The sequence below is a fragment of the Mauremys reevesii genome, linkage group 2 (assembly GCF_016161935.1).
Source record: "Mauremys reevesii isolate NIE-2019 linkage group 2, ASM1616193v1, whole genome shotgun sequence".
Lineage (NCBI taxonomy): Eukaryota > Metazoa > Chordata > Testudines > Geoemydidae > Mauremys > Mauremys reevesii.
Genome location: NC_052624.1, coordinates 223,591,818 through 223,618,522, shown reverse-complemented (window position 1 = coordinate 223,618,522; position 26,705 = coordinate 223,591,818). Strand labels below are relative to the sequence as shown.

The following is a 26,705-nucleotide window of genomic DNA, read 5'->3' as shown; positions in this document are numbered from 1 at the left end:
TCTAGAGTAGTTTCATGCACAGTGCATTGCAGTAACTCATTCCTAAAGTGACAAAGGGGTCATGTCCATATCCAAAAGAATAAGTTACAAATTTCTTGCCAAGTTCAGATAAAACACTCATGGACACGGCTGCTAATTGGACATCTAGAAGCATCCGGGGACTCTCAGGAAGCAAACTTAACCAACAAATAGTGGGCAAGCCTCCTCAATCAAGGGGGCAGATATAACTTCTGCTACTTCTGCCTATCAGCAGTCATAAATGGATGAAAATCTCAGCAAGCTAATCCATATCCAAACCCCAATCATAGTCAAACACTGGGTAAATCAATCAGTAACAGCACCCAGGTTTTATGAAATGTAGACAAAGCTGAGTCCATCCCCATAACACAGCCTCAAACCATTTCACTGTCTTCTCTAGTCACCTCATATGCATGTTGAACATCTAAACAAGAGCTGCAGGATGTTAAAAGCCACTAGGTGTTCCATCCTGTGTTTCAGATACTAAATTACTCAAACCCATAGAGACTTATTTTTGCTCTGATTTCAGAGATGTTGACTAAGTAAATCTCATGTTGACTAGAATGAGACTAAATTGAAAGCTAATTTGCTGCTGCCTGATGTCAGGAGCAATATAACTTGTCCACTGAAGCCACACAAAGATGTTATTCCTAAATAAAACACTTGGATAAAAAGCCATTTTCCTTATGTAATTAGGAAGCCGAAAGGTTGATGCGAAAGCTTGAATTTTAATGGTGAAAGATAATAAATCCTGTTTACAACTCTCATGACAAAAAGCTTACTATAACACAAAAGAAATGGAGAGTACAGTTTTGGAATTATTCTGAAAGTACGTTGTTTCAAAGCAGCAATAAATGATGAATTGTTTCTATATGCTGAGAGGAAAAAATGACAACATATTTTGGAAATTTCAAAAAATGTGCAATCCTTTTTCCTAGATGGAAGATGCATAATTAATAATATCACAAAGGATGCTACTATTACCAGTTTATAAAAACATATTTCAGAGATGGGGAATCCCAAACTAGTGCCCTTAGAGAACAGAACTGTATCTTGAAGGCTGAAGTCTCTAAGCTTGTGATCCACTGTTATGCTGTTGATTCCACAACTTTTGCAATCTTAGAAAACATAAGCATGACTGTTAAATAGTCCTCTGTGGAACTCCTTCAGGCTCTGATCCAGCAAAGCACTTAGGCACATGCTTAACTTTAAGCACAGGACTAGCTCCATTGAAATCTTGAGCTCTTGGTTGTACTTTTATATTAGGGTGACCAGATGTCCCAATTTTATAGGGATAATGCCAATATTTGGAGCTTTGTCTTATATAGGCTCCTATTACCCCCCACCACTTGTCCTGATTTTACACTTGCTGTCTGGTCACCCTATTTTACATATGTTTGCATATAATTAATTAATTATACAATACAATAGTGCCTGGATGTCCCTACTGAAACTCTGGTCCCATTGTGCCAAGTGTGGTACAAACACAGACAGTTCCTGTCCCAAAGGGTTTACATTCTAAGGCCCTGATTCAGGAGAGTATATGCCTAAATTGTAAATACAGTATGTGAATAGTCCCATTGACTTTTCTGAATTGAGCTTTAAATAGACAAAAAATACTAAGGATGGGAGAAATTAGGTATTGATATCCCCATTTTACAGATGCACAGAGACTTTAAGGCCCAGATCCTCAAAGGTATTTAATTTAAGCAAAAGCAGCAAAGAGTCCTGTGGCACCTTATAGACTAACAGACGTATTGGAGCATGAGCTTTTGTGGGTGAATACCCACTTCGTCGGATGCATGACATCCGACGAAGTGGGTATTCACCCATGAAAGCTCATGCTCCAATACGTCTGTTAGTCTACAAGGTGCCACAGGACTCTTTGCTGCTTTTACAGATCCAGACTAACATGGCTACCCCTCTGATAATTTAAGCAATACTCCCATTGACTTCTTTTGTAAATCAGTCCCAGGGGAGATGTCTTCTCTGCCTTTGTAAGTGATTAAAACAACTTCAACAAGAAAGTGACCCCTATCCACAGTTATTTCTATACAAGTAAGAAATAGCATAATAATAAAAATAAGTATTATATTCCAGTCACTTTTGAATATCACTTTTACTAATCATTTTTAGTTCATTTGTTCACTAGCATTTCTATTACGCCTGGCACTCACACTAAGAGATTTTTTTAAATATAATTTTTTTCATTCTTTCCCCATAGGAGAGTCAAAGATGAAAGTCTGTGCCTTTGAATGGCCCATGCCATATGGCTACCCCTGTGTCAAACTCCTTTCAAGTTCCTCTAAGATTGGCCCTTAATGAAAGCATCCCCAGATTTACCTCTTGTTGCACTCTTCATAAAAATGGGAAGAAATCCCCTATATAACAAACACTGCTCTCGTGACTTTTACTTCAGCCAAAAAACAGAGGGTTTTTTCACTGGATATAAAGTAAAAGTGGAAATAAAGCATCACAGTGAGATGCTTAGAAGGTCAAAGTTCACATAAAACATGCCATGTTAATTGGTCTCTCATTGGATTATATCCACGTAATCAGCACTATTCACTGTTTATAGGGGGAGACCTTGGAAGATAAGGATGGACCATGGGCTTTGGAGCAAAATATATATATTTGATTTAATCTGAAACAGAATCAATCAAGTAACCTATTTGCTTCTTTCAGTTTTTCTGGAGTGTTTATATTCTTAATTAGAATTTTGAGTTTGTATGTCTCATAGTAGCAGATTATCCATTAAAATTATGAATATTGTTTAAGGACCCCCGTCATGGACCATTGTGAGAGGAATTGTACAACCAACCAACCCAATGATAGTCCATGCCTTCACAAGTTTACAACCTGGGATTTAGACAACATAGAACAAGTGACTAAAAGGAACTGAATCCACACAAAATGGAATGTATCAAAGGAAGAACCTGAGTATGTGTTCCAAAAATCACTGCATCCCCAAAAATAAACAAAACTGCCAGCGCTTCAGAATAAATAGGAAAGATGCAGAAATGGCAGCCCTGGTAGCATTTCCTTCCACAATGCACATAAATTGCACCTGCCATTGGTATTCCCACTGCATTCGTTTCTTCCCTTGCCCCCAGCAGTGTGTACAATCCCAGTGTTACTTATGGACTAAGCAGAAAGACAAAATAAATAGGAGCAGCAGTACTGGAAATTGGTTCTTGGTGCTTATAGCCACAATACTGATGGCAGTATAAGGAGATCTTTCTGTGGAGGTCAGAATGAGATTAGAAACCTGGTTATCCCATTACACCAATTAATTTGATTGACTTCACTGGAATTTCTCCTGATTTCAACTCAGGTAAACAAGGGGAGAATTAAGTCCTAGAATGATCAGAGAACTTCAATAGGGATTATGTACATCGACCAAACTGGACAGTCTTTAGAGAGAAACTGCTGAGCTCCAGTTCATCTGCAAATTTAACACCATCAGCTTAGGACTAAAAAAAAAAGACTGTGATTGGCTGCAAGACCAGAACCAGTTTCCTCCTCCCCTCACCTTTCACACCTGGCTGCAGGAACCCATCCCATCCTCCCTCTAATTGGATCTCTCTCTTGCTGCTTGCTTCTTTTTGCTTATTGCTATATTCAAACTTGCAATGCCCGCCCTTGAAGTATGGTCATCATCCACTCAAGTATTCACTCACGAAAGCTTAGTCTGCAAAACGTAGGTTATTTCTATAATTCTTTGCACCTTCTTTGCTGCAGCTACCCTCTGATACTCAATAGGGATTAAAACTTTGCCTGTGAAAACCAAAACTTTAGTAAGGGTTTGCATTCCATGCAATCTTATTGTATTTGATTAAATAAAAATCAGGAACAGCCACATCAAACAGATGTAATTCTGCTTAGAAATTGTGTCTTTTCCAGATCCAGTCTCCTAAATGCCCTATTGCCTAGTGGGAGATCTCACCTAACTAATAACTAAAAAGTCACTTATCAATACATTGTAATTCATGACACTTGATATTTTGACATTACTAGCTCTTAACTTTAACTTCACTTACACTAATTTATTTAGTGGTTAGAAATCCACATGATAATGAGGAATTTCCTGTTGATTATTATCATGCACATCATGTATCTGTCCTATTATGCTCCAGGAAGTATGCATTCTAATAGCCTGTTACTCTGCTTTGTTAGTGAAGGTTAACTTTCTTTGGCCTGGTCTACACTGGGGGGGGGGTCGAACTAAGGTACGCAAGTTCAGCTACGCGAATAGCATAGCTGAACTCGAACTACCTTAGTTCGAACTACTCACCCATCCAGACGCCGTGGGATCGAAGTCCGCGGCTCCCCCGTCGACTCCGCCACCGCCGTTCACGGTGGTGGAGTTCCAGAGTTGACGGGAGCGCGTTCGGAGTTCGATATATCGCGTCTAGATGAGACGCGATATATCGAACTCCGAGAAGTTGAACGCTTCCCGCCGACCCGGGCGGGTAGTATAGACGTAGCCTTTGTTTACTTGGGATCACTTTTGTTGAGTTATTGCTACCAATAGCCAAATTCTACCTGCAGATAAATTCCTACAACTCCCATTCATTTCAGTGGACATGTGCATCTGAATGCAAAATTTGGGTCAATGTAAAGATGATAATTACAATACTTTGTTTTCTGGTGGTTTAAATGCCAGGTGCCAATTTATTTTGTTACTTGGTTCACAGTTATAAACTGCATATGTGTGTGTGTCACTACATGTTTGAAGAAGTGTCCAATATGTTATTAATTCTAGTTTCAATTTTTATGTTTCAATATTTTATAGTTGGGTTTAATAGGCTTTCTTCTAGAGCAACTATGGTATTTCATTGTTATTCTCTTTTTTTTCCACTGTGGGAAAACCCTTTGCTCATATCGCCACTGCCTACTGCTATCTGAGAGATGCCAACTGACTAAAAACTTGTTTGAAAACTGATTTATTTTGCACACGCAGCAGTATTCTTCCCTTTCTTGGTGAACTTTCAGAACATTGCCTTGAGCAAATACAGATTTCTTCTAAAATTCATCTTTTGGCACAAGGTCCTCCCTTAACCAGACTGCATTAGATTTTCAAGATTATAAATCTTGTCTGGTTCTGCTGACTACACACAAGCTTATTGTGAATATATTTTAGAGCCTGTGCCTCCTGCACTCCAGAAATCCTATAATTAGGGCCAACTCATTTTCTGAGATCATTTCTGCTATTCTACCTGAGAAAAGAAATGTTACATATTTTGCACGTTTCTTGGGAACAAGCTTTTATATTTTGAACTTAGTCTTTAAACAGTTGAAGAACAATGGAGAGAAAATATTAATAGCTAACCAATATGAGGGGAAATAATTGAAATGTTAAACATCTGATTTTGTCAGAAAATAGATGTTATAACTAGAAACAACTTCAGATTTTTATGATAATTACTATAAAAATCTCAGCAGAAAAAGCCAGAGGAGTCAACGTTCCTGGGAGCTTCAAAAACAGTTTGATGAAAGTCTGTTCCCAGCCTTGATCTGAGCTAGAGAAAAATGTAGTAATTGTGTTTGAGATAAGAAATGAACATTAAATCCAAAAATGTTTAAATGTACAAGTTGTTTCTGGGTGAGGAAACTTGTTTATGAATTTTGTTTGGGGTGGGTTTTTTCTGTTAGTAAAATATAATCCAAAATGAATTCTGCAAAAGGCCTAGCAAAAGTCTTATATTATATCAGCATTCAGCTGTTTAGTAAAACCACATGCAAACATAAAACAATGGCAGACTGTTTTTTCTGAAGCTGAATACTGGAATTTATATTTCACAAGATGTTCTTTTCCAAATCCCCCCTTCCTTCACTCTGAACAGAGTAGAGTGTTCAAACAGAAGCCATATTAGCTGCGACCCGGGGCAGCTCAACAAACCACAGATATGAGAAGTAGATTTCCTTATTATATCACCTCCATGTGGCATTATTTAATTAAGCTGGGCCAGATCTGAACACATCCAAAGTTGGTAATTTTCCAGACCTAGACATTGATGTGGTGCTATTTTTCAATGGCAACATAGAAAATGGCCAGGGAAAGGGAAAAGAAGGGAGAGAAAGGAAGAAAATGTTTCCAAAACTGGAATTTTTTTTCTTTATTTATATATAAAATGTTCTTTTCCCCCAAAATAACACACACACACACATACACACATATATATGTATGTGTGTTATTTTGGAGAAAAAGAACATTTATGAGAAAATGAAATTTTTCCAGACAACTTTTTGTTTTTTAAAAAAAGGCAATTTTTCACACACAAAAAAGTTTCTGAACAAAATATTTCAAGCAGCTATTGTGATTATACATGGTATAAATGGCCCCATAGTCTAAAGAGGAGCAAAACAATTCTGGAAAGTGCTAATCTCCAACTGTGTTTGCAGAATGTTATAAACCAGTGTTTGATACTTAGGCCTTGATAGTTTAAGAGAGCTAGCTATGTACCGTAAGGAAACTGTTCTTAGTCTGGCTAGAAGCTGGGAAAATGATAGGATCACTGTTTACTCGATCCCTCAAAAGCTAATCAGAACACAGCAAGTGAGAAGTGACATGGAAGGATGTAATAACAATTAGCAGCAGCACTAATACAAAGCACAGGCAAGTGATGCCAGGATTCAGGAGGTAACATGAAAATGGGAACTGGGATTGGAGAGAGCTTTGGGGGGCTTTTAGCAGAATGATACAGTAGTAAACGGACTTATTGGCAATGCATGTGAACCTGAGTAAAAAAATGAAGGGCCAGAGTTTCAAAGTTCATGACTCAATTGCTTGCATACATCTGCATGCAAATAACATCTGATGTCTGTTTGCAAATCAGGTATGTGTGCACACAAATGGCCAATCAAATGCTATTTAAAGAGCTTGGTTGACTTCACTCTGAGGGAGTGGGCCCATTCAAAGATAGTAGGTGTTTTTTAAGGAGATTTGGTGGGAAATAGTTTTATACACTGTTTTCTCATGCAATTTAGTTTCAAACTTATTTCACAGAATTCAGAAAACAGGGATGAAAATGATCTATCATGACATAGGTACAGAGACAGATTCTTGAGTACATTACTGTCAGTTTACCCCACTCCACTGATATAAACTTGCTTGAAGCCTCACCTAAGTAACCTAACCTTATGAACTGGCCTATCTATTTGCCTGTGGAGAGCACCAGTAGCATGATCTACACTACCGACCATTGCAGCAGGTACCATAGCAAAGACAAGGGGCTTGGTCAGAGAAAGGTGGTGTTGGGTGGGCAGTCCTCAAGTTACAGGTGCTCTTCTTTTATTATCTATCCATAAGGTGAGTAAAAAAACAGTGCCATTAGACTAGCACACAGAGCTGAAGTCACATAGCAAGAGTCAAAGAGACAGTGGAGAGTCTCCCAGCCCAACCCCATTCTGGTATGCTGCCTTCAGATTCCCCCTTCTCTCCAGAGCCCTTCTCCTCTCCTTTCCCAGGACCTCAGAAGGGAAGGAATAGATCAGTAATGAAGGCCTGGTCTACACCACGAGTTTAGGTCGAATTTAGCAGTGTTAAATCAAATTAACCCTGCACCCGTCCACACAACAAAGCCATTTACTTCGACATAAAGGGCTCTTAAAATCGATTTCTGTACTCCTCCCCGACGAGGGGAGTAGCGCTGAAATCGACATTGCCTGTTCAAATTAGGGTTAGTGTGGACACAATTTGACGGTATTGGCCTCCGGGAGCTATCCCACAATGCACCATTGTGACCACTCTGGACAGCAATCTGAACTCGGATGCACTGGCCAGGTAAACAGGAAAAGCCCTGCAAACTTTTGAATTTCATTTCCTGTTTGCCCAGTGTGGAGAGCTGATCAGCACAGGTGACCATGCAGAGTTCATCAGCACAGGTGACCATGCAGTCTAAGAATCGAAAAAGAGCTCCAGCATGGACTGTATGGGAGGTACTGGATCTGATTGGAGATAATTCCATGCTAGGAGAACTACATTCCAAAAGATGAAATGCCAAAACATTTGAAAAAGTCTCCAAAGGCATGATGGAGAGAAGCCACAACAGGGACTCACTACAGTGCTGCGTGAAAGTTAAGGAGCTCAGACAAGCATACCAGAAAACCAAAGGACCTAGACAAATTAGAGGATTGGGCCAAAAGAAATATGATGAGGTTCAACAAGGACAAGTGCAGAGTCCTGCACTTAGGACGGAAGAATCCCATGCACTGCTACAGACTAGGGACCGAATGGCTGGGCAGCAGTTCTGCAGAAAAGGACCTAGGGGTTACGATGGACGAAAAGCTGAATATGAGTCAACAGTGTGCCCTTGTTGCCAAGAAGGCTAATGGCATTTTGGGTTGTATAAGTAGGGGCATTTCCAGCAGATCGAGGGATGTGATCATTCCCCTCTATTCGACATTGGTGAGGTATCATCTGGAGTACTGTGTCCAGTTTTGGGCCTCACACTACAAGAAGGATGTGGATAAATTGGAGAGAGTCCAGCGGAGGGCAACAAAAATGATTAGGGGGCTGGAGCACATGACTTATGAGGAGAGGCTGAGGGAACTGGGATTGTTTAGCCTGCAGAAGAGAAGAATGAGGGGGGATTTGATAGCTGCTTTCAACTACCTGAAAGGGGGTTCCAAAGAGGATGGATCTAGACTGTTCTCAGTGGTAGAAGATGACAGAACAAGGAGTAATGGTCTCAAGTTGCAGAGGGGGAGGTTTAGGTTGGACATTAGGAAAAACTTTTTCACTAATAGGGTGGTGAAGAACTGGAATGGGTTACCTAGGGAGGTGGTGGAATCTCCTTCCTTAGAGGTTTTTAAGGTCAGGCTTGACAAAGCCCTGGCTGGGATGATTTAGTTGGGTTTGGTCCTGCTTTGAGCAGGGGGTTGGACTAGATGACCTCCTGAGGTCCCTTCCAACCCTGAGATTCTATGATTCTATGAAATGGACTCTCTGGGGCAGAGCCGCAGACATGCTGCTTCTACGCTGAGCTGCATGCAATTCTGGGGGGGGGGCACCACCACTACCCCACCCCTGACCATGGCTTCTGAGTAGCGGGTACTCTGAGCCATGCCTGAGGATTTTGCGGATGAGGAAGATGAGGAGGAAGAGGATGACAAACTTGCGGAGAGCACACAGCACACCATTCTCCCCAACAGCCAGGATCTTTTTCTCAGCTTGACTGAAGTAGCCTCCCAACCCTCCCAAGGCGGTATCCTGGACCATGAAGCCATGGAAGGGACCTCTGGTGAGTGTACCTTTCGAAATATTACACTTGGTTTAAAAGCAAACTTTTTAAATGATTAATTTGCCCTGAGGACTTGGGATGCATTCATGGCCAGTACAGCTACTGGAAAAATCTGTTAACGTGTCTGGGGATGGAACGGAAATCCTCCAGGGACATCTCCATGAAGCTCCCCTGGAGGTACTCCAAAAACCTTTGCAGAAGGTTTCTGGGGATGGCAGCCTTATTCCATCCTCCATGGTAGGACACTTGACCACGCCATTCTAGTAGCAAGTAATCTGGTATTATTGCATGACAAAGCCTGGCAGCGTATGGTCCCGGTGTTTGCTGGCATTCAAGCAACATCCGTTCTTTATCTTGCTGTGTTGTCCTCAGGAGAGTGATATTGTTCATGGTAACCTAGTTGAAATACGGGAATTTAATTAAGGGGACATTCAGAGGTGCCTGTTCCTACTGGGCTGTTTGCCTGTGGCTGAAAAGAAATCCTCCCCGCAGTTAGCCAAGCGTTGCGGGGGTTGGGGGAGCATTGGCACTGAGCTGTTCACGTTTGGCTAGCAGGGATCTTCCCTGATACCAGCCATGCGGTGGGGGGAGGGGTAAAGCGATCATCCCAGAGAATTGGGAGGTTTGTTTGGTTTCTGCTGCTGCATGTTAACATGAAAACCACAGCACTCAATGGGCTTTGCTTGGTATGAAAGGAGGGTGCTACTTTTATAAAGGTTGCAGAAGCCGAAAGACAATGGCTTACAATGGCCACATGCAAGCCGAATTCTGTTGCCCAGCCCTGTGGCTGTAATCACCAAAGCCGCAGGCACTCAATATTACGATGCAAAATGTGACCTTCTACCCAAATCACATGTGCTATGTAATGTGAATAGTATTGTTCACCATGAAAGAGTGTACCCATTGTACTGTAAAATGTATCTTTTAAAATACTTCTCTCCCTTTTTTTCCCTCCCGCAGCTGTAAATTTTTCAAGCCTCCCTCCTTCATCCCGAAGGCTATCTCAGATAAGGCGGCAAAAAAAAAACGCACGCGAGTTGAAATGTTTTCTGAGATCATGCAGTTAACCCACAATGAAAGAGCTCATCTGAAAGAGTGGAAGTGGCCAATGAATGTGAGGACAGGAGGGATGAACGTGGGGACAGGAGGGATGCTCGAGATGAGAGGTGGCAACAGGAAGATCAGAGGAGGCAGGATGCGACTCTGGGGCTACTGCAGGATCAAATGGACATGCTCCGGCATCTGGTGGAGCTTCAGGACCGGCAGCAGGATCACAGAGTGCCACTACAGCCCCTGTATAACCACCCTCCCCCCTCACCATGTTCCATAGCCTCCTTACCCAGACGCCCAAGAATGCGGGGGTAGGGGGGGAGGCTCCGTGCACCCTGCCACTCCACCCCAGTGGACAGCCCAAGCAACAGAAGGCTGTCATTCAACAAGTTTTGAAGAGGTCTTTTCCTTCCCTCCTCCTACACCCCACCCGGGCTACCTTGTCAGTTCTCTCCCTATTTTTATAATCATTTAATAAAGAATACATGGTTTTTAAACAATAGTGACTTTATTTCCTTTGCAAGCAAGCTGTGATCGAAGGGGGGAGGGTGGGTTGCTTACAGGGAATGAGTCAATCAAGGGGGCAGGTTTTCATCAAGGAGAAACAAACAGAACTTTCACACCGTAGCCTGTCCAGTCATGAAACTGGTTTTCAAAGCTTCTCTGATGCGCAGCGCTTCCTGGTGTGCTCTTCTAATTGCCCTGGTGTCTGGCTGCACGTAATCAGCGGCCAGGCGATTTGCCTCAGCCTCCCACTCGGCCATAAACGTCTCCCCCTTACTCTCACAGAGATTGTGGAGAACACAGCAAGCAGCAATAACAATGGGCATGTTGGTTTGGCTGAGGTCTGAGCAAGTCAGTAACATGCGCCAGCGTCCCTTTAAACATCCAAATGCACATTCTACCACCATTCTGCACTTGCTCAGCCTGTAGTTGAACAGCTCCTGACTACTGTCCAGGCTGCCTGTGTATGGCTTCATGAGCCGTTGCATTAAGGGGTAGGCTGGGTTCCTAAGGATAACTATAGGCATTTCAGCATCCCCAATGGTTATTTTCTGGTCTGGGAAGTAAATCCCTTGCTGCAGCCATTTAAACAGACTAGTGTTCCAGAAGACACGAGCATCATGAACCCTTCCCGGCCATCCCATGTTGATGTTGGTGAAACGTCCCTTGTGATCCACCAGTGCTTGCAGCACCACTGAAAAGTACCCCTTGCGGTTTACCTACTGGCTGCCCTGGTGCTCCGGTGCCAAGATAAGGATATGGGTTCCATCTATTGCCCCACCGCAGTTAGGGAATCCCATTGCAACAAAGCCATCTACTATGACCTGCACATTTCCCAAAGTCACTACCTTCGGTAGCAGCAGCTCAGTGATTGCTTTGGCTACTTGCATCACAGCAGCCCCCACAGTAGATTTGCCCACTCCAAATTGATTCCCAATTGACAGATAGCTTGCTTCTCAAATGTGAGGGCTGCTCTCATCTTGGTATTCTGGCGCTTCAGGGCAGGGGAAAGCAAGTCACAAAGTTCCATGAAAGTGCCCTTATGCATGCAAACGTTTCGCAGCCACTGGGAATCATCCCACACCTGCAACACTATGTGTTCCCACCAGTCTATGCTTGTTTCCCAGGCCCAGAATCAGTGTTGCACAGCATGAACCTGCCCCATTAATACCATGATCTCCAAAGCGTTGGGGCCTGCGGTTTGAGAGAATTCTGTGTCCATGTCCTCATCACTCTCGTCGCCACGCTGCCATCACCTCCTCCAGGTTTTCCAGGTTCTGGTTCAGCATAAACTGCACGATAATGCGTGAGGTGTTTACAATGTTCATGACTGCTGCGTTGAGATGAGCGGACTCCATGCTTGCCATGGTATGGCGTCTGCATTGAAAAAAGGCACGAAACGATTGTCTGCCGTTGCTCTGACGGAGGGAGGGGCGACTGACGAAGCGGCTTACAGAGAATTAAAATCCACAAAGGCGTAGGATTTGCATCAAGGAGAAACACAAACAACTGTCACACAGAATGGCCCCCTCAAGGATTGAACTCAAAAGCCTGGGTTTAGCAGGCTGTTGATTTCACGGAGGGAGGGGGGAGCAAATGAATACAAAACAAATCTGGTCTATTTCTTGTTTTGATCCACTCCAGCTATCTTTTACATCTTAGGCTGGCAGCAGACAGTGCAGTATGACTGCTAGCCATTGTCATCTCCTGGGTGCTTAGCAGAAGATGCTGCATTATGACTGCTAGTCCTCATCATCTCCTGGGTGCTTGGCAGAAAATGGGAAATGACCTGGCTGAGTCACTCCCATCTCTGTATGATGATGATGGCTTTCAGTCCTAATGCACCATCTGCTGCCAAAAGGCAATTAGCTGCTGTGTAGCAATGCAGTCTCAAGTCTGCCAGCACCCAGGATACTTACGGTGACTGTCAGCTGTGCGTGCTCCATGCTTGCCGTGGTATGGCGTCTGCACAGGTAACCCAGAAAAGAAGGTGTGAAACGGTTGTCTGCCGTTGCTTTCAGGGAGGGAGGGAGGGAGAGGGGGGCCTGATGACATGTACCCAGAACCACTCGCGACAATGTTTTTTGCCCCATCAGGCATTGGGATCTCAACCCAGAATTCCAATGGCTGGGGGAGACTGCGGGAACTATGGGAAGTCAACGCTAGCCTCGGTACTATGGATACACACCGCCAAATTAATGTGCTTAGTGTGGCCGCATGCACTCGACTTTTGCCAAAATCGAATTCTGTAAAATCGGAGTAATCCTGTAGTGTAGACATACCCAAAGTTTCTTTCTGACAACCATATAGGGTTCATCGATATGGAGATCTTCTAAGCTATGCTTCTCCTCGCATCATGATTCTCCCAGCATAAACCCTAAATCTCTCTCTTCTTGCCTCTATCTGGATACCTCCACTGCCCCTAGACTGTACCAAACCACTGCATTTCTTCATTCTTCCTATGCCCCTACCCTATCCTACTTTTCATTGTTGATAACGGTTAATCATAGAATCATTGGACTGGAAGGGACCTCGAGAGGATTGAACTCCAGTCTCCTGCGCTCATGGCAGGACTAAGTATTACAACACTCCTGCTAATACATCCCAGAATGATGTTCAGTTTTTTTGCAACAATGTTACACTGTTGACTTATATTTAGCTTGTGGTCCACTATGATCCCCTGATCCCTTTCCACAATACTCTTTCCTAGGCAGTCATTTCCCATTTTGCATGTTTGCAACTGACTGTTCCTTCCTAAATGGAGTACTTTGCATTTATCCTTATTAAATTTCATCCTATTTACTTTAGACCATTTCTCCAGTTTGTCCAGATCATTTTGAATTTTAATCTTATCCTCCAAAGTACTTGTGGAGGATAAGCACCTTCCCAGCTTGGTATCATTGGCAAACGTTATAAGTATACTCATTATGCCATTATCTAAATCATTGATGAAGATATTGAACAGAACCGGGCCCAGAACCGATCCCTGAGGGACTCCACTCGTTATACCCTTCCAGCATGACTGTGAACCACTGATAAATACTCTCTGGGAATGGTTTTTCAACCAGATATGCACCCACCTTATAGTAGCTCCATCTAGGTTGCATTTCTCTAGTTTGTTTATGAGACAGTCATGTGAGACAGTATCAAAAGCTTTACTAAAGTCAAGATATTACACATCTACGACTTCCCCCCATCCACAAGGCTTGTTACCCTGTCAAAGAAAGCTATCAGATTGGTTTGACAAGATTTGTTCTTGACAAATCCATGCTGACTGTTACTTATCACCTTATTATCTTCTAGATGTTTGCAAATGGATTGCTTAATTATTTGCTCCATTAGCTTTCCAGGTAAAGAAGTTAAGCTGACTGGTCTGTAATTCCCCAGGTTGTCCTTATTTCCCTTTTTATAGATTGGCATTATATTTGCCCTTTTCCAGTCTTCTGGAATCTCTCCCATCTTCCATGACTTTTCAAAGTTAATGTTGATCTGGGGAGGAGAAAAGGGAGGAAGCAGAGGTAAGTTGGAGGGACAGCCGGCCACGAGCTATGGGGGTGTTAAGGAGGGTGGAGGTATGTATGGGTCGCCAGGGGTAGCAGAGCTCTCAGGTCTGTTAGGGCATTTCCCCTAACCTCCTTGACTGTCTGGTGAAGAACTGCATAATTTCACTTTGGTCCAGAGTTGGCACACAGCTTGTCTAAAAGCAGGGAGGGGAACCCTGGGCTGGAATATCAGGAGTTTGGCTCTAGTTTATGACAGAGATGGCTCCACCAGTTGGAGGGACCAATTTACAGTGACATAGGAATTGACTCAAGAATCACAGTAAAGTGTGTATCATGATCCCTGTTTCATGCAGCACAGCCTCAGCTCCTGTGTTTGGATCATATAGCCCATTATGTTCAATAAACAGTACAAAAATAAACAATGTACATCTCAGGTATTTAGATTACATCTTGATGAAATATATTGACCTAATATACAATATTTGTATATTATATTAGTCAGGCTAACCTGGCTTAGTTTGTTCACTTAATAAGAGTATTTTTGTCCAATTAGTAGTAATAGTTAATTATTTATTTATATACCAGTAGTGCTCCCTACCAAGACTGGGGCCTCATGGTGCTACACATCATACAGCAATATGGTAAGAGATAGTGCTTGCCCCAAAAAGCAACCAGGGAGGCAATGTTTAAGTGATATCACACCTATCACAACATGAGAAAACATTTGATATTAAAAGAAAGGTGTCCATCAACTAATTGTTCAAAGGCTCAAGAGATTCCCAGTGCTTACAAAATCTTGTTCCTCTTCATTTTATAAAACTTTTGAATTAGGATGTCTCAGAACTCCCACAGTCAGTTGGTTTGATTAATACTTCCTCTTTGGGGAACAGGTAAGTCACAACATACACACTATACTGTAGTGAAGCACAAAGCTGTGTGAAAATTTTCACACTGCCTGCCAAACAGGTAAAATTTACAATATATTTTTGCCGGTTTCATGAAGAGGTGAAAATTGTGTCTTATTGCCCATGCAGTTTCACACAATCTACTATCAGGTACAAAGCCTTTTTTTTGTTTTTGTTTTTGCTAGCAAAGATTAATTTTTGCTTTTGCAAATCCCCTGTGGCTTACTACTACTATTACTTCTAGATTCAAATTCTTCTATATGACTTTTTAAAAAATCACTCCAAAGTGCACTTTGTTTTACATTAGGAACTCATCTCCAACCTTCTAGCTACTTTACTGTTCTGTCCTCCTGCCCCCATTCTATTAATGGTGATGGCCCAGTGAGCCCTATATCTATACCTGGTCCCACAACACAACTACTAATCTCGTTCAAGGCCTCAAAGCAAACAACAACATTAACCCTCACTGTAAAAGCAATGGAAAGGCTAAGAATAAGTGTAGGACTTGGGTGAGTTTACTAGAAAGCACAATATTGACTCAAAGGAGGTGTTCTTAAGAAACACTAAGTAGAGAACTGTATTTAGCAGCTAATGGTCCTCAATGACTAGCAGCAATTGACCACAGCTCCCCAGCAGTGGCCAATAAAGTGGCACAGTGAAAAGCATTTTTTAAAATGTGTTTTGCTGCTCTTTAAATCCACATAGTTGTTCTCCAGATGCGAAAAATAATTAATGACCTTTTTCAGGCCTAGGAATCAGCTCTAAAATGAGGTTGAATAAAGTTGATTGGTGCTTAAATTCAGCTCTAAGTGACAGGAATTCTGTTCTGTTCTATTCAGATTCTGACACTGCCCCCATCACTAAACTATCTGAGTGCTATGCATGGACACCTTAATCAATGTGTCATGTAGGGTGACCAGATGTCCAACTTTTATAGGGACAGTCCCGTTTTTTGGGACTTTTTCTTATATAGGCAGCTATTACCCCCCACTCTTGTCCCATTTTTTTCACAGTTGCTATCTGGTCACTCTAGCTGTCATGTGTGGCTCTTTATTATTAGTTGTATAATAATTGTAAAACCTAGTTGTAAAACCTATAAACCGAACCACATTCCAAAACTACTTTCCATAAACCACCCTTTCGCTAACTAGGAGACAATGCAGGCAGAAGCCCAGCAGCAGAGTGGGGGCTATCCAGTTTATTGCGCTGACTGTCGCATGTATGATTACCTGCCCTGTGGGCGGGTGGCGTATGTGTGCAGTCGGTGCAAGGAGCTCCTGGCCCTCAGAGACCATGTACGAGCTTTGGAGGCCAGGGTGGCGGAACTGGAGGAGCTGAGAGAGGCAGAGAGGTATGTTGATGAGGCTTTCCGGGACACTGTAGAATTGTCCCACCTCCGCTTAGACAGCTCCTGTGCTGTTGAGGAGGAAGAAGGGCCCAGGGAAGTAGAGCAGTCAATGGGAGCAGAGGGAAACCTTCCCGTAGTTGGGACCCTCCTTCCAGATGGTGCTGGGGTTGCCTCTCGCACTGAGGTTGCCTCTCTGGGGGAGGGAACTCCAGTTTCTAGGAAAAGGCAGGTGTTAGTAATGGGAGATTCGATTATTAGAAATGTAGATAGCTGGGTCTGTGATGACCGGGAGAACCATATGGTGACTTGCCTGCCTGGTGCGAAGGTTGCGGATCTCTCGAGGCATCTAGATAGACTTATGTATAGTGCTGGGGAGGAGCCGGTGGTCGTGGTACATGTAGGTACCAATGACATAGGGAAGGGTAGGAGAGATGTCCTGGAAGCCAAATTTAGGCTGCTAGGGAAGAGACTGAAATCCAGGACCTCTATGGTGGCATTTTCAGAAATGCTCCCAGTTCCACGCGCAGGGCCAGGTAGGCAGGCAGAGCTTCAGAGTCTCAATGCGTGGATGAGACGATGGTGTAGAGAGGAGGGGTTCACGTTCATTAGGAACTGGGGAAACTTCTGGGATGGGGGGAGCCTATACAGGAGAGATGGGCTCCACCTAAACCAAAGTGGAACCAGACTGCTGGCACTAAACATTAAAAAGGTTGTAGAGCAGTTTTTAAACTAGGAGATGGGGGAAAGCCGACTACTGCAGAGGAGCGTGTGGATCGGACACAGACTTCTCTTAGGGGAGAGTCTGATGATAGGGAATCTCCAGGTTATAGTCAGGAGCAGAGGAATGAGAAGTATAATGTAAGGGCCGGATCAGATGATAAACAGTCACATAAAAAAGAATCTGGCACATCAGAAAAAGGCAGGCTAATAAACAGGGACAAGTTTTTAAAGTGCACAAATGCCACAAGTCTAAATAATAAGATGGGTGAACTAGAGTGCCTTGTGATAAAGGAGGATATAGATATAATAGGCATCACAGAAACCTGGTGGACTGAGAGCAATCAATGGGACACAATCATTCCGGGGTACAAAATATATGGGAAGGACAGAACAGGCCGTGCGGGGGGAGGAGTGGCACTATATGTTAAAGAAAGTGTAGATTCAAATGAAGTAAAAATCTTAAGCGAATCCACAGGTTCCATAGAGTCTCTATGGATAGAAATTTCATGCTCTAGTAAAAATATAACATTAGGGATCTATTATCGACCACCTGACCAGGACAGTAATAGTGATGATGAAATGCTAAGGGAAAATTAGAGAGGCTATCAAAATTAAGAACCCAATAATAGTGGGGGATTTCAATTATCCCCATATTGACTGGGAACATTTCACTTCAGGACGAAATGCAGAGATAAAATTTCTCAATACTTTAAATGACTGCTTCATGGAGCAGCTGGTACGGGAACCCACAAGGGGAGAGGCAACTCTAGATTTAATCCTGAGTGGAGCGCAGGAGCTGGTCCAAGAGGTAACTATAGCAGGACCGCTTGGAAATAGTGACCATATTACAATAGCATTCAACATCCCTGTGGTGGGAAGAACATCTCAACTGCCCAACACTGTGGCCTTTAATTTCAAAAGGGGGAACTATACAAAAATGAGGGGGTTAGTTAGACAAAAGTTAAAAGGTACAGTGACTAAAGTGAAATCCCTGCAAGTTACGTGGGCCCTTTTTAAAGACACCATAATAGAGGCCCAACTTCAATGTATACCCCAAATTGAGAAAAACAGTAAAAGAACTAAAAAAGAGCCACCGTGGCTTAACAACCATGTAAAAGAAGCAGTGAGAGATAAAAAGACTTCCTTTAAAAAGTGGAAGTCAAATCCTAGTGAGGCAAATAGAAAGGAGCACAAACACTGCCAACTTAAGTGCAAGAGTGAAATAAGAAAAGCCAAAGAGGAGTTTGAAGAACGGCTAGCCAAAAACTCCAAAGGTAATAACAAAATATTTTTTAAGTACATCAGAAGCAGGAAGCCTGCTAAACAACCAGTGGGGCCCCTTGACGATGAAAATACAAAAGAAGCGCTTAAAGATGATAAAGTCATTGCGGAGAAACTAAATGGATTCTTTGCTTCAGTCTTCACGGCTGAGGATGTTAGGGAGATTCCCAAACCTGATCTGGCTTTTGTAGGTGACACATCTGAGGAACTGTCACAGATTGAAGTATCACTAGAGGAGATTTTGGAATTAATTGATAAACTCAACATTAACAAGTCACTGGGACCAGATGGCATTCACCCAAGAGTTCTGAAAGAACTCAAATGTGAAGTTGCGGAACTATTAACTAAGGTTTGTAACCTGTCCTTTAAATCGGCTTCGGTACCCAATGACTGGAAGTTAGCTAATGTAACGCCAATATTTAAAAAGGGCTCTAGGGGTGATCCCGGCAATTACAGACCGGTAAGTGTAACGTCGGTACCGGGCAAATTAGTTGAAACAATAGTAAAGAATAAAATTGTCAGACACATAGAAAAACATAAACTCTTGAGCAATAGTCAACATGGTTTCTGTAAAGGGAAATCGTGTCTTACTAATCTATTAGAGTTCTTTGAAAGGGTCAACAAACATGTGGACAAGGGGGATCCGGTGGACATAGTGTACTTAGATTTCCAGAAAGCCTTTGACAAGGTCCCTCACCAAAGGCTCTTACGTAAATTAAGCTGTCATGGGATAAAAGGAAAGGTCCTTTCATGGATTGAGAACTGGTTAAAGGACAGGGAACAAAGGGTAGGAATTAATGGTAAATTCTCAGAATGGAGAGGGGTAACTAGTGGTGTCCCCCAAGGGTCAGTCCTAGGACCAATCCTATTCAATTTATTCATAAATGATCTGGAAAAAGGGGTAAACAGTGAGGTGGCTAAGTTTGCAGATGATACTAAAATACTCTAGATTGTTAAGACCAAAGCAGATTGTGAAGAACTTCAAAAAGATCTCACAAAACTGAGTGATTGGGCAACAAAATGGCAAATGAAATTTAATGTGGATAAATGTAAAGTAATGCACATTGGAAAAAATAACCCCAACTATACATACAACATGATGGGGGCTAATTTAGCTACCAGGAGTCAGGAAAAAGATCTTGGAGTTATCGTGGATAGTTCTCTGAAGATGTCCACGCAGTGTGCAGAGGCGGTCGAAAAAGCAAACAGGATGTTAGGAATCATTATAAAGGGGATAGAGAATAAGACTGAGAATATATTATTGCCCTTATATAAATCCATGGTACGCCCACATCTCGAATACTGTGTACAGATGTGGTCTCCTCACCTCAAAAAAGATATTCTAGCACTAGAAAAGGTTCAGAAAAGAGCAACTGAAATGATTAGGGTTTTAGAGAGGGTCCCATATGAGGAAAGATTAAAGAGGCTAGGACTCTTCAGTTTGGAAAAGAGAAGACTAAGGGGGGACATGATAGAGGTATATAAAATCATGAGTGATGTTGAGAAAGTGGATAAGGAAAAGTTATTTACTTATTCCCATAATACAAGAACTAGGGGTCACCAAATGAAATTAATAGGCAGCAGGTTTAAAACAAATAAAAGGAAGTTCTTCTTCACGCAGCACACCGTCAACTTGTGGAACTCCTTACCTGAGGAGGTTGTGAAGGCTAGGACTATAACAATGTTTAAAAGGGGACTGGATAAATTCATGGTGGCTAAGTCCATAAATGGCTATTAGCCAGGATGGGTAAGAATGGTGTCCCTAGCCTCTGTTCGTCAGAGGATGGAGATGGATGGCAGGAGAGAGATCACTTGATCATTGCCTGTTAGGTTCACTCCCTCAGGGGCACCTGGCATTGGCCACTGTCGGTAGACAGATACTGGGCTAGATGGACCTTTGGTCTGACCCGGTACGGCCTTTCTTATGTTCTTATGTATTACAATAGTGCCTGCAAACCCCAGTCATGCACCAGGATCCCATTGTGCTAGGTGCTGTACAAACACAGAACAAAAAGAGTGTCCCTGCCCCAAAAGGTTTATCATTTAAGTATAAAACAAGAGATTAGATGAATACAGATAGATGTGGAGAGTATAAGAAGATGAGACAATCTAGGTCAGCCTGATCGGCAGTGGTATCAAGTGCACCAGTGTCCTAAGCATTGTCAAGTGCTTTTTGGGTTGCATGATTCTTTCTTTCTACTTTCCTCTCCAGCGGGGGAAATGGTGTGTGATTTTGTTTTGCTTTAGTTTATGTAGGAATAATAAACAAGTCTTATTAAAAAACACACATTTTTTGTTTGTTCTCTTTTCTGTTCTCTCCCTGACTGGCCCACACGGACATTAAACATGACAGAAAGAAAACATTCTTGGGGCTGAGTACTCCGTAAAATGGAAAAGGCAATAATTGTTATAGGTACATACAGATGAAGTGCATGAAAAAGGAAGCACATCTATATTCTTCCTAGATGTACTCAAAGTGACTTGTAATTTGAAAAGAAATGCAACAAAAAGCAGACATGTCAAACCAAAATAAAGGCATGCTCTGAAGAAAGATCCTCAGTTCAATTCCTCCGTGAAAGTCACCTCTGCTGTAATGCAGTCAAAAAACTGGCCAATATGGTCTCTGGCTCTTTGTTCTGGGTTTGTACAGTCCAAAGTACAATGGGATTGAGACCTCTAGATTCTACCACTATACAAATAATCAACAAGAAAAGAATCTTACCTATGCAAATTAAAAGACCAGACAGAAGATATAGTGGAAAGCTTCCCTGGGAAATTCCAGCCCATATGTTTTTCCATCAATTCTAGTGTTACTATGGTGAATACTCAGAGAACCAATGTCAGAAGGTTCCAATGAAAATAATCCTAGTCAGGGAGAAAGACGGTGCATAGACTAGAGGATCTCCAAATCTCCAAATAATGGTCTCAGCAGTTCCAGTGTCTCCCAAATTTGAAGCAGTCTGAATTTCCCAGAGACTTGTTGGCACAATTCTGAGGATTTTTTTTATATCTATCTATCTGCACTCCATTGCACATGAAAAAGATAATTTCAGTCTTGTGCTGAAGAAAGGGCATAATGGCCAAATGGCAGGTTGGGTTTCAAGGGTTTTTTTGTCAGAATTGTGTACTTCCAGGCCCCTGTAGCTCTAGCCCTTGCTTTTGTAGAGGAAGATGAGGCTCTTGCAAACAGATTGTATTGGAAGTTTTATAACACGGAAAATACAAGATTTGTATGTTATGGTTGCATGTTATTTTTAAAGGCTTAATTCTCTTGAAAAGATGTTAAATCTCTTGGGCAAGTTTTCATGCTTAGTAAAATTATGTACTCTGTGCTGAATACTTTAAGAATGAACAGGAGAATGGGGCCTGGATTTACAGCATGTGGGACAAATTTACACTAGCGCAACCCATGGTAGTTTGTGAGGTTTTAGAGGGAATTTGCCTGGCATGCATGTGGAACAACATTACCTTATGTGGGTGTCTGACACAGGGTTCTACTCAGAGAAAATGTAAATAAGATGATGTACACATTGTGTTATGTAAAATGGAGAAACAAAGAAAACTGATTGGAATCTCTTTTAGCTAAGCGTTTGCATTATGGGGTTCTAAACTTGTTGCAAATAACATGTTAAAGGTTTTGCAGTTAGGATTTTGGTTACTGGAGCCCCCTGAAGTCAATGGGGTTACATGAGTGTAACTGAAAAGGGAGTTTGGCACTGCATAACGGATTATACCCTTACTTACAAAAAAAATCAAACACCTGAAATGCGTCTATGGTGGACAGACCATATTTCTGCCACCTGACCTACCTCTGAAATTTTGGGCACTATCAATTGAATCTTGCCATTATTAAACATACTACCTCTGAGGACTAGGCCAGATCCTCAGCTGGTGTAAATCAGCATGATCCCATGGACTTCAAAGATACCATCTTCTCCTCCTAGAGACGAACAGGAAATAATTGTGTTAACTTTGCTATCTGCTGGAAAATGTGACCACTATACTTCCAAAAGGTGTTTCTTCTGAACATGAATAAATATTTTATGGCTTCTCGCTGTTCAAGGCACTTGAGGTAAGCATAAGTATTACTTAGGAAATGTTAGCTATACCTAGTTGCATCCATCTTGATCATTTAGTCCATTTAAGAGACATGGGCCATATCCATCAAAGTCAATAAAGCTATGCCAACATACAATAGATGGGGCACTGGCCTAGTATCTACAACTTGTTCACTATAGTATCCATTTTATAAATGCTTTGAGCAGGAAGCCCAAAAATGCGGACTGATAAAGGTATGTCCTTTTATTGGTATCAGTTGTAACGAATCATTATTTCCTGGTGGCAATTAATCATCATGTCATTCTATACCGAATGAATTCCAATCAGTTACAAGTGATTACACATCACTCTGCATCAATCAGGAAGGATAATTCTTGATGGGATAAGAAGCTGAGGTGATGTCAATTACAGTTTGTTGATATTCTTTGATTGCATATTCTTTACAAATACTACAGCACCTGAATTAAACTGTTTAGAGTAACCTGGTTGTTCTACATTTCACAGATGAATGTGGAAGAAAAATTGTAAAGAGTGAATCAGAAGTGGTAAAACCTGACATATACATTGCATAATCATCCGTTAGCAATAACACATGTTCCAATATGCAACAGAAATTACATCATCTAGAAAGGTACAAAGAGTACAAACCTGAGGAGAATGTGGGAAATATTTGTATCATTTTTTTATAAATGATAAAATGGCTATTAATGTCAATGGCTATTAGCCAGGATGGACAGGGATGGTGTCCCTAGCCTCTGTTTGCCAGAAGCTGGAAATGGGCAGCAAGGGATGGATCACTTGATGATTACCTGTTCTGTTCATTCCCTCCGAAATACCTGGCTTTGGCCACTGTTGGAAGGCAGGACGCTGGGCTAGATGAACCTTTGGTCTGACCCAGTAATGGCCATACTCATTCTTATGTTTTTATAAATATCAGGTGCACTTTAGTTTACTTGCTCAATTTTTCCCTGCTACCTACCTGGACTTAAAGGGTTAAGTCAGACTTGATCTGTAGCCTGGCCATATGCAGGGGATGTAGACAATGATTTTTGATAAGCCATATTCCAAAGACAATACATGTGTGAATTCCTTTGAAGTTTCACCACCAATTTGAAGTCTGGCTGGCAATGCCAAGAGAGGGGGAAAGTCCCTTTAGGAAGAGGAATAAACCAGTTCTGCCCACACCAATGGCAGATGAAGGGACTTGGAGGGGAGAAACCATGGAGGGAAATCAGAAACTAAGACATTTAAGCTGGATAAAAGGTGGCACACAGGCAAAAGGAGGACTCAGAGAGGCAGGCACCGCAGGCACTCTCTCTCTTCTACGTAGGACCGGTGCTACCATTTAGGCCAACTAGGCGGTTGCCTAGGGCGCCAAGATTTGGGGGGGGCTAAAAAGCGGCACCCTCAAAAATTTAAAAAATTTTTTAAAGCTGTTTCAGTGGCCGCTGCGCTGGGAGGGAGTCTGAGCCATCGCTGGCAGCCCAGGGGTTCCCCTGGGTCAGTGCGCCGCCAGCAGCTCGGGGGTTCCACCACACAGTCGCTGCTTCGCTTCTCCCGCCTCCCAGGCTTGCGGCGCGCCAATCAGCTGTTTGGCACCGCAAGCCTGGGAGGAGAATTAGAGTGGGAACAGCGTGTTCAGGGAGGACACGGAGCAGAGGTGAGCTGGGGTGGGGAGGTACCGCATGGCTCCCTGCACCAGGGGGTGGGGAGGTGCTGCGGGGGTGCCTCAGGGCGTGGGGGGGAGCTGCCACAGGGCTCCTCACCTCTGCTCCGCATCCTCCCCGAGCACGCTGCCCCCGCTCTAATTCTCCCACCTCCCAGGCTTGCAATCAGCTGTTTGGCGCTGCAAGCCTGGGAGGAGAATTAAAGCGGGGGCAGCGTGCTCGGGGAGGACGCGGAGCAGAGGTGAGCTGGGGTGGGGAGGTACTACACGGCTCCCCGGGCCGGGGGTGTGGGGGAGAGGGGACGACTCAGGGCAGGGTGGGGACCTGCCGCCGGGGGGCGGGGAGAGCACCTCAGGGCAGAGGGGGAGGCTGGGAGCTGCTGCAGGGCTGGGGAGGCGCAAGGTGGAAGTTTCGCCTAGGGCGCGAAACTTCCTTGCACCGGCCCTGCTTCTACGCAGTGCAAGACAGATGGCTGCCTGGGCTAAGCAGGGCCTGCTTAACTAAACAAGGAGAAGTTAAAGGTTAGGAAAGATTTAAGAATATAGGCCTCTATTGTTTTCGACCTTTGCTCTGTGTGCTAGATCCTTTTGCATGAATAAACAAATGTTTTGTTGGAAGAAGCTGCTTTTAAATCTCTTTATTCAGCTCCCTGGCTACAAGCTACAGGAGGAAAAGGGCTTAGAGGTGCCACACTCACTTTGGCCTGTCAGGTAAACACTGCTGATAAACAGTGGGGCTGCTGCACAGAGATCCAGTCTAAGAGTACGTCTATACTACCCACCGGATCGGCTCCTTGTGGCCTAGGGAACTGCCATACAGAACTGACTTGATAGCACTTCAGAAACCACCCTTGCTCCCTATTTGGCTATGGAGCACTGCTGCAGAACATGCTGTCAGGGTTTCTGGGTTTCCCAGGCCAGCAATATGGCCTAATGGTGTAATGCCTGCTGGCAAGAGTTCAAAGGGGCTGCTTCTCCTAGCAGTGTTATCGGAGCAAAGTCACCTAGTGGTGAAAGTCCAAATGAGTAGGGGAGCGGAACCCAGGCCCGCCCTAGTACACCGGGTTCTGACCCAGGGCCCTTCGAAACAAGGTATCCTGGCACAGGCCTCAGGTACCAATACCCCCAAGCACATTCCTTGAGTCACTTCCTATCCCTGTCGCTCTGGCATTGTCTCTGGGATCAGGCATAGAGTGTCTCTCACGTCCTTTGTCTTTCATCTCTGGCAGCCCCTCTGCTGACAACAGCAAGCTAGCCCTCCCAGCTCCTGCTGTTGACTGGCTTCCCGTGGTGCAGCTTGGGGGCTCAACCACAAGAGCTTCCTGGCAGGAGGCTGTTGCACACTCCTCCTCAGTCAGCCCAGACTAAGCTGAGCTGCTCCCTCCACAGGGAATACACCCAGCATGGGAGAGGGGGCATGGCCTCTTGGGCCAAGAACTGTTCTTTAACCCCTGCTTTGCCAGTGTGGGGTTGGTATACCCTGTCACACATGCCTACTGTGGACTCTGAAAAAGGCCTGAGGAATATGTAACAGGAAGAAGACAAATGCAATTAGTGCTTCTTTTCTGGAGCCCATATATTTTTTTTCATATTTTCATCCCTTGTCTCTTTATTTGGCATTAAAGGGAACAGTTGGGCCCTAAGTTGGACTGAGAGATATGTTCATAAAATCAATGAGAAATATCCAGCAATCTGCTTCGTTCCTCTCTGTAGCATTAAGAGACTAAAACAGCAGGGTTTGGAACAGTGTTCCTAATTTGCCAGTAGCCACATTGTGGCCAATTTGGATTTCCTCCTTCCATGACAGAATTTGTGCAGTCACATTTCAGTCTTAAAACCATTTCATTTTAGTTTTTTAAATGTTTATTTGAGTTTTGTTCATGCTAAAAAGCATTTTAAAACAAAATGAAATGTTTACAAGCCTTAAACATGACCACAATGATTGGTACCCCGATGGCTTTGCCCAGAAGAATTGGCAATTTAAGTGAGTCTGACACATTGGTTATTGGGCATTATCAAAAGATAGGATACTAGACTGAATGGCCCCAAGATCCGATTTATAAAGGAAAACTCTGTACAGTACATGCCAACCAATAATGAGTGATGTGGATAAAGAGAAAAATCAGACCAGACTTAAAACCAGAGCAAAGCCAGCCTGCTCACTCCTATTTTTGTGTTTCAAGGATAATAAACTGACTCGATGACTACAATGGTTAGGACCATGTGAAATGACCAGTTGGCTTTGGAAATGCACACCTATGAAACCTGAGACTTTTTAACAAGCATTCGATATAAGTGGCAGTTCCCACAGGCAAAGGCAGCCTTCCTTTTATGTGAAAACTATCAAAAACAAAATGCTACAGTCAACTTGCAAAATTTTTCATGATTACATGATTTTGCACTGGT

General features: G+C 43.1%; 1 long non-coding RNA gene across 1 annotated transcript in view; it reads right to left on the bottom strand.

Moving 5' to 3' along the window:
• Window positions 1-21,351, bottom strand: part of LOC120398976 — a 36,913-nt gene extending 15,562 nt beyond the window's left edge. The window contains exon 1 of the long non-coding RNA XR_005594854.1: window positions 21,297-21,351. This is a non-coding gene — a long non-coding RNA (uncharacterized LOC120398976). The remainder of the gene's footprint in view (window positions 1-21,296) is intronic.
• Window positions 21,352-26,705: the final 5,354 nt, after the last annotated feature.